The sequence below is a fragment of the Carcharodon carcharias genome, chromosome 15, assembly GCF_017639515.1.
Source record: "Carcharodon carcharias isolate sCarCar2 chromosome 15, sCarCar2.pri, whole genome shotgun sequence".
Taxonomy (NCBI): Eukaryota; Metazoa; Chordata; class Chondrichthyes; order Lamniformes; family Lamnidae; genus Carcharodon; species Carcharodon carcharias.
The window spans coordinates 132,504,256-132,518,122 of NC_054481.1; the positions used below are offsets into that span (position 1 = coordinate 132,504,256).

The window sequence follows — 13,867 nt, forward strand, 5'->3', positions numbered from 1 at the left end:
TTTGGATCTTTGAGGGAACCTCACCCAAGGGCGGGATGAGGTTTCCGATGTTAGTTTTTTTAAAAAAAATGTTTGGGTGGAATTTTTATCATCCGTATGATTGGGTAAGTGAATCTTATGGTTGGAATTTTTTTGTTTGGAATTTCAGAATGTTTATTTTTGGATTTAAAATTCTACAGTTCCCTGAGTCAAGTCTCTGCCTTCGGGGAGCTTTCATTCTGCACTCCCCCTGCGCCCGGGCTGATTTCAGCACCCGCCCTCTTCCCACCCCTTACCCCGGCAGCGCTGGGCCTTTCAGTGTCTGCTTCACACTCTCTGGCCGTTAATTGGCCGGCCAGCGTGAAATCACGGTCAGGAGCCGATCGTGGACAATGGCCCGTTTCCTGGCCGCTCCCAGACCCGCCCACTGTGCCCCCTCAACGACCAGAAAACCCTGCCCAATATTTTTGAAGTGTCGTCACTGTTGTGATGTAGAGAACGGGACAGCCAGTCTGCACACAGCAAGCTCCCACAAAGAGCCACCTGATAATGACCAGACCGTCTGTTTCTCAGTGACATTAGCTGAGGGATGAATCTTTGCCAGGACACCTGAGATAATCCCTATGCACTTCTCCAAGTAATGCCATGGGATCTTTCATGTCTGACTGAGAGACCAGACAGCCTGCGTTTAATGTCTCACTTGAAAGACAGCATCCCAGACAGTGGAACACTCCATCAGTACTGCACAGGAGTGTCAGCCTGAAGGAGAAAGCCAAGTTAAAGGATGAGTTGGTCATTTGAAGATACAACCAGATCAATCTTGAGTCCTATGCTTTTCAACTGATTCAAAACAAGCTCCATAGGCTACCATTTTCAGTCAATTAGCTTTCCAGTCCAAAAATGGACATTGCAGTTAGGAAAAATAAAAATTATTTGAAGCTTTAAAAATGGTAAATAGGATATGACACCACAGAAGCAGGCCATTTGGATAATTTTTGCTTGTGTTGGGTCTCTGAAAGAAATATTTATTTAGTTCTGTTGTCCTACAGCAAGTAATTAAGAAGGCAAATGGAATGCTATCCTTTACTACAAGAGGGATTGAACATAAAAGTAAGGGTGTTATGTTTCAGTTATACAGGGCATTGGTGAGACCAACCTCGAATACTGTGTGCAGTTTGGGTCTCCTTATTTAAGGAAGGATGTAAATGTATTGGAGACGGTTCAGAGGAGGTTTACTAGATTGATACCTGGAATGAGTGGGTTGTCTTATGAGGAAAGGTTGGACAGACTGGGCTTGTTTCTACTGGAGTTTAGAAGAGCGAGGGGTGATTTGATTGAAGTTTACAAGATCCTGAATGGACTTGACAAGGTGGATGTAGAAAGGATGTTTCCTCTTGTGGGTGAGTCCAGAACTAGGGGGCACAGTTTTAAAATTAGGGGACACTCTTTTTGGACAGAGATGAGGAGAATTTTTTTCTCTGATGGTAGTGCAACTTTGGAATTCTCTGTCTCAGAAGGTGGTGGAGGCGGGGTCATTGAATATTTTTAAGGCAGAGGTAGATAGATTCTTGTTAGGCAAGGGAATCAAAGGTTATTGGGGTAGATGGGGATGTGGAACTCAAAACACAAACAGGTCAGCCATGATCTTATTGAATGGCAGAGCAGGCTCAAGGGGCCGAATGGCCTACTCCTGTTCCTATTTCTAATGTTCTTATGTAAGATGAACCTCAATGAATTGATAACAGGACGATGAAGAGGAAAGAAAGAAAAACATAGAAACTAGGAACAGGAGGAGGCCATTTGGCCCTTCAAGCCTGTTCCGCCATTCAATATGATCATGGCTGATCCTCTATCTCAACGCCATATTCCCACTTTCTCTCCATACCCCTTGATGCCCCTAATATCCAAAAAAAAATCAATTTCTTTCTTGAATATACTCAGTGACCTGGCCTCCACAGCTTCTGTGGTAGAGAATTCCACAGGTTGAGCACCCTCCAAGTGAAGAATATTTCCATATCTCACTCCTAAATGACCTGCCCCATATCCTGAGACTGTGGCTCCTGGTTCTAGACTCCCCCACCAGGGGAAACATCCTCCCTGCACCCAGTCTGTCTAGCCCTGTTAGAATTTTATGCTTTTCAATCGGATCCCCTCTCATTCTCCTGAACTCTTGTGAATACAGGCCCAGTCAAACCAATGTCTCCTCATACAACAGTCCTGCCATCCCCAGTATCAGCCTAGTGAACCTTCACTGCACTCCCTCTGTGGCAAGTATATCCTTTCTAAGGTAGGGAGACCAAAACTGCACACAATACTCCAGGTGTGGTCTCACCAAGGCCTTGCATAGCTGCAGTAAGACATCCCCATTTCTGAACTCAAATCCTCTTGCAATGAAGACCAACATACCAATTACCTTCTTAATTGCTTGCTGCACCTGCCTGTTTACTCTCATTGACTGGTGTACATGGACACCAGGGTCCCTTTGTACATCCATACTCCCCAATATATCACCATTTAAATATTACTCTGCCTTTCTGTTTTTCACGCTGAAGCGTATAGCTTCACACTTATCCATGTTACACTACATCTGCCATGTGTTTGCCCACACACACAACTTGTCTAAATCGCCCTGAAGCCTCCTTGCATCCTCCTCACTACTCACAGCCCCACCCAGTTTTGTGTCATCAGCAAACTTGGAAATATTGCATTTGGTTTCCTCATCCAAGTTATTTCTATATATCGTCAATAGCTGGTGCCCAAGCACTGATCCCTGCAGTACACCACTAGTCACAGCCTGCCATCTAGAAAAAGACCCATTTATTCCTATTCTCTGTTTCCAGTCTGTCAACCAATTCTCAATCCATGCAAGTATATTATTACTGATCCCATGTGCTTTAATTTTGCCCACTAGCCTCTTATGTGGGACCTTATCAAAAGCCTTCTTGAAATCTAAATACACCACATCCACTGGTTCCCCCTTATCTGTTTTACTAGATGCATCCTCAAAAAACTCCTGTAGATTAGTTAAGCATGATTTCCCTTTCATAAAGCCATGCTGACTTTGTCTAATCCTGTTAATGCTTTCCAAGTGTTCTGTTGCCACATCTTTTATAACAGTCTCTAGCATTTTCCCCACTACTGATGTTAGACTAACTAGTTTGTAATTCTTTGTTTTTTCTCTCTCTCCTTTTTTAAATAGTGGGGTTACATTTGTCACCCTCCAATCTGTAGGAACTGCTCCAGAGTCTATAGAATTTTGGAACGTGATCACCAATGCATCCACTATTTCCAGGGCCACTTCCTTTACTAGCCTGGGATGTAGATTATCAGGACCTGGGAATTTTTCAGCCTTTAACCCCATTAATTTCTCTAGCACCATTTCTTTTACTAATACTGATTTTCTTCAATTCCTCCCTCTCACTAAACTCTTGGTTCCCTAACATTTCTGGGAAATTATTTGTGTCCTCTTTTCTGAAGACAGAACTAAAATATGTGTTCAATTTTTCTGCCCTTTCTTTGTTCCCCATTATAATTTCCCCTGTTTCTGACTGTAAGGGATCTACGTTTGTGTTCACTAATCTTTTTCCCTTCACATATTTATAGAAGCTTTTACTGTCTGTTTTTATGTTTCCTGCAAGTTTACTCCCATGCTCCATTTTCCCCTTTTTGATCAATCTTTTTGTTCACTTTTGCTGAATTCTAAACTGCTCCCAATCCTCAGGCTTGCTGCTTTTTCTGACAATTTTATATGTCTCCTCTTTGGATCCAATACTATCGCTAATTTATTTTGTAATTGATAGCTGAGCCGCCTTTCCTGTTTTATTTTTGCACCAGACAGGAGGGAATAATTGTTGTGATTCATGCATACATTAAATATTCGCCATTATCTATCCACCATTAACCCTTTTAGTCAGGTTCCCCAATCCATCATTGCCAACACGCGTGTTATACCCTCGTAGTTCCCTTTATTTAGATTCAGGACCCTAGTTTCATTTTCAACTTCTTCACTTTCCATCTTAATGGACAATTCTGTCATTTTATGCTCGCTCTTCCCCAAGGGACCCTGCACAAGAAGATTGTTAATTAATCATTTTTCATTGCGCAATACTCAGTCTAGGATAGCCTGCTCTCCAGTTGGTTCCTCAACGTATTGGTCTAAAAAACCATCATCTACACACTCCAGGAAATCCTTCTCCACAGTATCATTGCTAGTTTGGTTTATCTAATCTATATACAGATTAAAGTCACCTATGATTACAGTTGTACCCTTATTGCATGTGTCTCTAATTTCCTGTTTAATGCCTTCCCATGCATCTCCGTTACGGTTTGGGGGCCTATAGACAACCCCCACCAATGTTTTCTGCCCCTTGATGTTTCTTATCTCCACCCAAACAAATCTCACATCATGATTTTCCGAGCCAATATTCTTCTTCACTATTGCATTGATTTCCTCCTTTACTAAATGCTATCTCACCTCTTTTCCCTATTTGTCTGTCCTACCTAAATATCGAATACCTCTACATGTCCAGTTCCCATCCTTGGTCACCCTGCAGTCATGTGTCCATAACTGCAACTATATCATAACTGTTTATATCTATTTGCGCTGTTAATTCAGGACGTTCAGAGTGGAAGTGGTTCTTTTTATTTAAAATGTACTTTTGAGGATTTTAATCATTCTGGGATCATCTGACAATGATAAATCTATTATATGAATACCTTTGACATTGTAAGCAGAATTTATTTGAGCATTATAATTTGAAGCTGAAGTCAGCACAGAAACCCAGAAGTAGCTAGCAGCCCTGTGGTTAAACTGGCTTAAAATGCTGTTTTCAATCAAATTATCCTTCGTGCTGTAGAATGACATCATTGTGACAGTGGGTTATGTATTGACCTCAAGTTTGGAGGGTGAGATGAGTGTACAACAACAAAAATAACAACTTGCTCCTTATATAGCTCCTTTTGCATCGTAAAATGTTAAGGGTCTCTTCACAACGGACTGTCAAACAATATTTGGCACCAAGCTACCTAAGGGGATATTAGGACAGGGGCCAAAGAGGTAGGTTTTAAGGAGCATCTGATAGCAGGAGAGAGAGGCTGAGATAGGAAGAGGTTTAGAGAGGGAATTCCAGAGCTCAGAGTCTCAGCTATTGAAGGCATGGCCACCAATAGTGCAGCAATTAAAACTGAGAATGTGCAAGAGTCTGGAATTGCACAGAGATCTCAAAGGGATGTAGGGCTGAAGGAGATTACAGAGATTTGGAGTAAGCTTCCAGGTGTTATTGCCATTGGTGTAGTTGCAGCATCAGCAGGACTAATGTGATCATGATCCATCTGGTATTCTGGGCAGAGTTTCAGTTGTTTTGGGGACCTCATTACGATAATACAAAAATTTCAGTGTCACTCACAGAGAGCTTAAACTATTCAGGGTAAATCAGTGCGACTGTCATGTCAATAGTTTTAAAGTTTTCCCACATTAGCTGGGTGTTAATACACAACCAGATACCAAAGGACAGGATGGGTGTTTGTTTCCATTTATGGCAATGAATGAACAAACACATTAAACCTTAAAATGTAAGATTTGGCAAACTGATATCTGGGAAGGTTACGGCAAGACTGAAAGAAACAAGCATTTTGGTTCATCTCTGCTGTGCTTCAAGGTGAATTATTGCACCTTATTGTGTAGCACTGTCAGCTTCTGACATTTGATTTAACTAATTTGCTTTTTTTTTGCGTCAGCTAGTCAGAATTACAGAACATTTCTCTTTGAGATTCAGACATGGTTTGTAAAAAGATCCTGTGAATTTACTATTGTCCAGCCTGTGGAAGATAGGATCTTTGATCATGAAAGTCTTATTTAACACTTCATTGCCATAAGGAGTTTCCTTTAAAATGAACAGTCACAAATTGACTTGGTTCAGCCTTGTTATCTTATTACTGTGCAATTTTTCAAATAAAGACTGCCTCAGCAAGTTAAGAAATTTAATTACTGCGTGTTTATTTTTAGGATTCTGGCACACAGATCTGTTTTAAAATGAGACATTCCAGTCGGAATACAACAGGCACTGAGCTGTGTAAAGAAGCAAACCATGTGACACAGGCAATTTTAATAGAGGGAGAATGAAAAAAAAACCCTCCTCCTCCTGCTCTGGAAACTGCATTGCTGTGGTGTGGAGCTTTCACAGTACAGGAAGTCGTCTCACAGCTGATTTCCCATACAACCACGTATTGATCTGCCTTAGTTACTGATTCCATTCAGTCCTGCAGCTCTCGGGTGAATGCTAGTAGTTCTTCAGCAAGCACTCGACAAGGTAAATAGTTCACTTTTTGCTTTTAACTCTGATGCTTGTGAGGTTGAATTCATCTCATTGGTCTTTCCTGCCAGTATGAATAATCTGTTTAATTTGAAAATGCAAGAAGCAGAAGTGTTTCAGGTAAATCCTGAACAATTTTCTCTGCCTGCATTTATTTTTTGAGAGATTTTCATGTCATTCATATTAATTTGCCATTTTGAATGGCAAGGGACTGTAAGTAGAGCAATGAATCAACTGATGCCATCTGTAAGTCATTGAAATGGGACTGGACTGTGTCTCCTGCCAGTACGCAGTTGTGCTCTGATGACAAGTTTGTAATTCTCTGCTGCACATTGAGCACTGTGAGGACGCAGGAATTTATTTGCAAATTCATTCTTGTAGCTGGACAATGTGAAGCATTAAGTTGAGGTGAATGCTTTTGAACTCAAGCTCTGTAATTACTCTCTGGTTTGCGTTTTAGTGTTTTAAATGGATGGCAGTCTCGTTAGTGAAGATAGTTTGCTTCTTACCATTCTCCTTTAACTCTAGTTGCATTGAGCTCAGGATAAACTAGGGGATCAGCATGTAGGCATTTTCTTTTATCTTTTCCTGAAGACACTGGCTCTGATCCGTGGATTGTAGCTAGCCCCTCAGTGGGGGGAAGCATCATAGCAAATCCCAATCCTATGGTATTCTCTCCTGACTGCTTCTCGTGTTCATTTTCCATTGAAGTCCATGGATATCCATCAGGACCATCAAATCCAGGGTAACTTTTCTCCTCCCTACCCTGGATGTGTTGAGGTTAATTGTGACGTCTGTTCTATTGCTCCAGCTGGGTTTAGCTAACTTATCCCAGAAGAGGGATCAATCCTTGGACCTCCCAAGAGTGTGTGGTTCAGCAGCATAAGAGACACTGCATTAACTCATTAATCCGATAGGAATTTTACATAAGTATTCTCACATTGCAGCATTACCTGGTCACAGTCCTGTTTACGTCACATAGTTTAAATCTTTGATAGAAATATGGTTTTAACAGACTTTGCCAACATTGAGGTACAACCACAACAGGTGATGTTCAAAACAGAAGTGACATACACCCTGGGTGCAGTCCATTGTCTCCAAGATGACTGGATGCCAAAAACAAAGGTGACAACTAATGAGAGTCAGCTGACTTTTCCTGTACTCATTAGGTTAAAACTGGCCAAGTATCTAAAATCTACTGAAATTCTTAAAATGGAAGCATTTTCAAGTTATTGGGTAGAGGCAGTTTCTCAAATTAAAGTCGCAGAAGATACTAAGTTGGACCTAGTTGCTAAGTAGTACGCATATTTAATTCAAGTTGCTAAGTAGGACGCACATTTGAACACAGTGATTGTTTTGAAGAATAGCTGACAATCCTTCATGACTGTCATTGCTTGTCCCTACATCTGAGGCGGAAACCTGTGTCCCACTCTGGGACTTGATGGCCATGTGGCCATTAATGTGGCCAGACTGGTTGATTAACCTGCAAATCCTCCCAATATGCCTATGGCAGGAATTAATAGTGGGATAGTCTCCTGGTCAGCCCGAACCTGCAGAAGGCTATGGGAAACCACTGCAGTACCTTGTCAAGCATCATGGACAACATGTGGAAGTCCATGGTCGCTAATGCCCTCTTAGGGCATGGAATCTGAAATGAGAGAGAGCAGATGGAGCTTTTTGCTTTGTGACAGCCTCTGACAGATTTAGACGATCGTTGGAATGCCAATTATATTTTGGTTCAAAAGTTTGAAGTGTCCACTACCTTGGAGGTCAAGGAATGAGAACTGAGTTTAAAGTTGATTGAACACTCACTCTTTAGCAGAAATGCAAGAGTTAAAAATCAAGTCAATTCTTTGTCAGCCCCAATGTTTTCTGTCCCTTTTTGATTTTTATGATTGAAACTGTTTTGTCAGATACTCTTGGGCAATTTTGATTATTTGTAGACAATTTTTATAGTTGGCTAAATAACCAAATACTAAAGATACGCACAATTGTATTTGGAATATAAAAATACTTGCAGAAAACCAGGATAATTCTCTAATAATATCCTTTCAACTCTACTGAAGTTATGAGATTGTTGAAAGTGATGTTCAAATGAAGAATCAAATTACTGTTGTCTGTGTGCATAAATATGCTAATACAGGTTTCAAGGTGTCTCTCTTGTTTCTTGTCTAATTAGGACTCAATCTATGAAGAGGCTCTTTTATGTCTTACCTTTGCAAGAATGAAATCATTACAGTTCACTGAGTTCTGTTAGTGTGCTATCTTTCATTATTCATTTGACAATTGCCTGGGCGCTGCTGAATGTCATAGTTTTTACTGCATGTCAGAGATGGAACAATATGAAAGAATATGATATTGATGCATCATTCCTGATATGGAGCATTAATTACACTTTAAAATATTCACAGTTCAGTTATTTGCTGTTGCTGCCATTTATTGTATGGAGTGAAAAGCAGCTACAGGGAGTACAATCATATGCTGTTTGGTTAAGAACACTGGCTTCATTTCAAAAGTAAACCCACGTCATCTGCAGAATTAGTCTCAGAGCTTGTATAAGAGAATAGGTACCATTCCCGGCTCCCTGTAAAGGAAAAGAAGGTAAACAGGAGGCATGGTGGAGAATTCCAAATGTGTGAAGTGTAAGGACTGAGCAGAGGTTTGCTGCAACTCTGTGCAATAGATAGGATTAGTCTGACAGCCTGAACAAGAGACAAGGCACCACTGCAGAAAGCACAAAAAGGAAACATAAAATGTATGAGCCAGGTGTGTGCTAACAACGAATGGCTAAAATCCATGTAACCATAGCAGGATGTGCCAAGCCTTTCAATATAACAGCTATGTCCAGCTTTGTTGCAAGTGCCTGGGAACCAGGCAATCTGCAGTCACTTCCCAGCTCTTTCAGATGGCCACTGCACTTCCTGGAATTGCAGAGAAACAGAGAAATGAAAACCATAATGGGGATCATAAAGGTACAATTCTTGATTCCATTTTAAGGCCTAGGAGGATTGAAAAGGTGCACCCAGTGCCTTCAGGTAGCAGCTGACTGGATATGATCACAATGCCAATTTACCAAGTTATTGACTTAATTTTGTGAATGCCAGACCCGGCTGTAATTCTGGATGAGGGATGGAATTGAACTTCCTGCAGTTATAGACATCGCTCATTGAACAGATGGGATTTTGGGTGTTATGTTATATAGTCAAATGACGCATTAAACTGAGATTGTACAACATGCAGAAATTCAAACACTCATTAATATTCGTCCTCCTTGACGGAATATTGAAAAACGGACATGCTGTATTATATTCAGACCCAAAGGCATCAATTTATAAACTGCATCACCTCATTCAGAAAACAACTTATTTTAACAGATTTTATAATGAATCAAGATAAAAGGAAGAGGTTATTTTCCACATAATTTTTTTTTATTTTACTAAAACCAAAACAGACTTCAAATTAAAGGTTCAGCATATCTGCCCCCTGGTTTTGAACTTTTGATTGCTAATTCTGTAAGTTGGTAGTTTTTATTTGTGTGCAAATTCTGAATTCCATCATGCTGAAATAAGACTTCCAGGAGGAAAAATATTGCTTGTGATAACTTATGGTTGGGATTGAGTTAGACTTTTCAGACACAGATTAGTAGATCTTGTATGTAGACAGCACCAATATGTAATCTTTGACCCACTCAGGATATCGCAGTGCCTAATTAGGGTGTCTGGACTCTCCGGACAGCATATACTGCATGCATTATTAACATACTGTTATTCCCTATCCAATTTTCATAGTGTATGATATGCAGGAATGTACTGAAAAATACATTACTATACTAAATTACCTGTCATATGACACTAGATACGGCACTCAAACATCACAATCTGGTGTAGAATCACTGGTATTTCTATACTATGCTCATGTTTCCAATGCTACCGATTACCAAATTAAAGAAATAAACCTTGAGCTGCTTCAAGTGCATTGTGAGGCAGCAAAATGAAAAAAAAAGCACATCTTAAATATAAGAAAGTGAGTTAAAGAGAACAACTCCAATTCAAGGCTCAGATGTCTGAGAATGAGTTTCGAAAGACATTCCACAATGGAATTGATTTCTTGTAAGTCACTTTTTACTGTTCTCTACATCCAGCATTAACATCTGTTAAATGATGTAGAATCAGCAGTGCCATATTGTGCTGACTTCCAAGAAGTTTGTTTTAACATTTGCATATATTCGTGGTGGTTATTGATTGAGAGCACTAAGGTGACTTTTATTTTCAAGTTAGAGTGATTTCCTAAAGATTTTTTGAGAAAATAATATTGAATCCAAAGATCCCTTGTGTGGATAACCTGCTAATTACCCTTCTGCTTCTAACCTCTTCCCTTCAGAAATTTAATTTATCTGTGCAAGGATGAATCTCTATTGCACCCAGTCAACCACCAAAGGGCAGTTACTACATGTGCTCAAATTGTGCAGTTTGATAAATTTGTGCTTCTTTTTCAAAACTGGCAGCACACTTTTCAGCTGGTGACGTGTGCTTTAATTCGAAAAAAATTAATTAAATTCTTATGAAGATGCCCTGCAATTTTGGTTTGAGTTGTGCGATGGCAGCGATGGAGGTTTGTAGTAGCTGCTGGATAATTCACCCGGTGCAGGATGACATCCTATTGGCATTGAATAGACTGTTCGCTCACTGCTAGTTCAGTGTAGCGGAAGAATTGGGGCTTAATAAATTCGCGCTTCACGGTGGTCTCTTCAATGCACCTTGTGATGGATCTAACTCCTGCTAAACATCTCTGATAATGTAATTTGGGTAATGCAGTGGGTTGTTACAATTCCTGCTTTCAGGACCTGAGTTCAATTCTAACACAGAATGATAGATGGAAACCTTCTCTTGAATGTAAGGTTTCTGTGTGTAATGAGTATGTACATTCTGAACTCATCACTTAATGGACATTGACCCACAACACAATCTGGCTCTTATTTTGTTTCAATTAGTGGCAAAGTTCTGGTGTGAAATATATCACAGTGGTACTGTTGAAGAATTCTGCATAGGCTATGGCGGGGTTGGGAGATCTTTTCTCTGCACTAGCTTGCTGACCTGGGAGTGCTTGACACTGACACTGTGTGTTTGAAATGGGTAAGTGTTCATTAACATCCTAAAGTCTGTTCTCCCAATTCATCAGAATGTTCTTGATCTCTCATTCAGATTTTATTAATGTGAAATCAAAATATTAAGGAGCCAATTCATGTATATCACTTCAAATAATCCCAAAATAGTATATTATCACAACCTGCAAAAGAATCTATGAAGACTGTTTCAAGAGGATCGTTTCAAAATTATATAGTTTTCTTATTTTTTCTTGAATTTTCAAAATATTTGTTCGGATAGCCGAGTTAGTGACTTCAATGGGGGTCCTACCAGTTTGGAAAGCTTCTTGCTTTAGTTCCATTTCTCAGGCTCTGTGAAACTTTTCTGAAGATTGGTTAATGTACGTGTATCTACTCTGTCTCCTGACTGAGATCTGTTTACTATGCAGTGAATCTCTTGTAGGTATGAGCATAGTTATGGTGGCATGATGATTATATCACTGGACTTGTGATCTGGAGCCCATGAGTTCATTCCCACCATGGTAGCTGGGGCATTTCAATTCAGTTGGTTAAATAAATCTCAAACAAAAATGTTAGTATCAGTAAACACTACAAAATATAGGCCCAGTCCACTCAATCTCATCTCATATGACAATCCCCTCATTCTTGGAATCAGTCTACTGTATTTTTGTTGCACTCCCTGTATCCTTCCTTAGGTAAGGAGACCAAAACTATTCACATTACTCAAAGGGTGGAACTCTACTGCCCTGTCGCATTGGAGGCAGGGCAGTCAAATGCGGCACCATTGACTTTGGTGGGACTGGAAATTCCAGTCGGTAGGAGGGGCTGAAAAATTCCACCCCAAGTCTCACCAAGGCCCTATGCAATTGCAATAAGATTTCTCTACTTTTATACTCAAACACCTCTATAATAAAGGCTAACATACCATTTACTTTCCTAATTGCTTGGTGTACTTACATGTTAACTTAATGTGATTCATGTACAAAGATACCCAGATCCCTCCGAATGCCAATGACCATCATAAGATTAGAAGTGGAGATGGTTGCTGATGATTGCATAGTGCTCAATTCCACTTACCCTTCCTTGGATCCTGAAGCAGCTCATGCCCACATGCAGCAAGACCTGGACAATTTCCAGGCTTGGGCTGATAAGAGGCAAGTAACATCCACACCACACAAGTGCCAGGCAAAGACCATGTCCAACAAGAGAGAATCTAACATCTTTCCTTGACAATTAACAGCAATACCGTCACTATATTCCCCACCATCAACATCCTGGGGGTTATTGTTGACTAGGAACAACGGGGCTAGTCATATAAATACTGTGGCTACAAGAGCAAGTCAGAGGCTGGGACTTCTGTGGTGAGTAACTCACCTCCTGACCCCCCCAAAGCATGTCCACCCAGGTGCAAGTCAGGAATGTGATGAAATACTCTCCACTTGCTTGAATCAGTGCAACTCCAAAAACACTCAAGCTCAACACCATACAGGACAGAGCAGCTCACTTGAGTGGCACCCCATCCACCATCCTGAACATTCATTCTCTCCCCCCATTGGTGCACAGTGGTAGTAGAACGTACACAAGATACACTGCAGAAATTCGCCAATGTTCCTTTGAAAAGACCTTTCAAACTCACCAACTCCAACATGTAGAGGAATAAGGACAGCAGGCACATGGGGACCTTAAACTTCCCCTCCAAGCCGCTCACCATCCTGACTTGGAAATATATCACCGTTCCTTCACTGTCACTGGGTCAAAATCCTGGAACTGTCTCCCTAACAGCACTGTGGGTGTACCTACACCAGTGATTCAAGAAGGCAGCTCACCACCACCTTCACAAGGGCAACTAGGGATGGGCAATAAACATTGGCCTAGCCAGCGACACCCACATTCTGTGAAAGAATAAAAACAAACTCCCCAGTTTTGATCAGCAGTGATTTATGGTACTGACAGCGAAAATTAACTTAAGCTCTTTCCTCCTTTCTTTCATGAAGATTATGGATTAGAAGATTATGCTTTAAAACCTTGTTGCCATCTATTTGGGGATGTTATCATTTTTTGGCTGATTTGCTCCTGAAACAGCCAAAAGTACCAATGTTTTGTTTATTGCGAGATTTTGCATTGTGTGGAGGTTATAATCTTTTGGTTTATAACCTAAAAACTACAGAGGGAGCAGAATACAGAATGGGATCTTGGGTTGGGTTCTGAGGAGCCTGTGGACAAAATAACATTTTTTAAAATCAAATGTATAGACATTGTACACACTGTCTCTGAGAGAAGGGGGCAACAGCGGCGAGAGCTTCGAGGGCAGAGGGGCCAGCAGCGAGAGTTTCGAGGGCGGGAGACAATCGCCGCCACTGAAGGGAGTCAGAGTTGAGTTGGGAAACAGAAATCGAGGTATGACTTCGCAGGAAACCCGTAATTGATTGGCTGGTGAGTTTTGCTGCTTCAGGACTGAGTGTCAACAATTAGA

General features: G+C 40.7%; 1 protein-coding gene across 1 annotated transcript in view; it reads left to right on the plus strand.

The window, feature by feature from the left end:
* Nucleotides 1–6,150: 6,150 nt before the first annotated feature.
* Nucleotides 6,151–13,867, plus strand: part of rap1gapa (RAP1 GTPase activating protein a) — a 732,526-nt gene continuing 724,809 nt past the window's right edge. The window contains exon 1 of the mRNA XM_041206497.1: nucleotides 6,151–6,287. The gene's annotated coding sequence lies outside the window, so the exon portion shown is untranslated. The remainder of the gene's footprint in view (nucleotides 6,288–13,867) is intronic.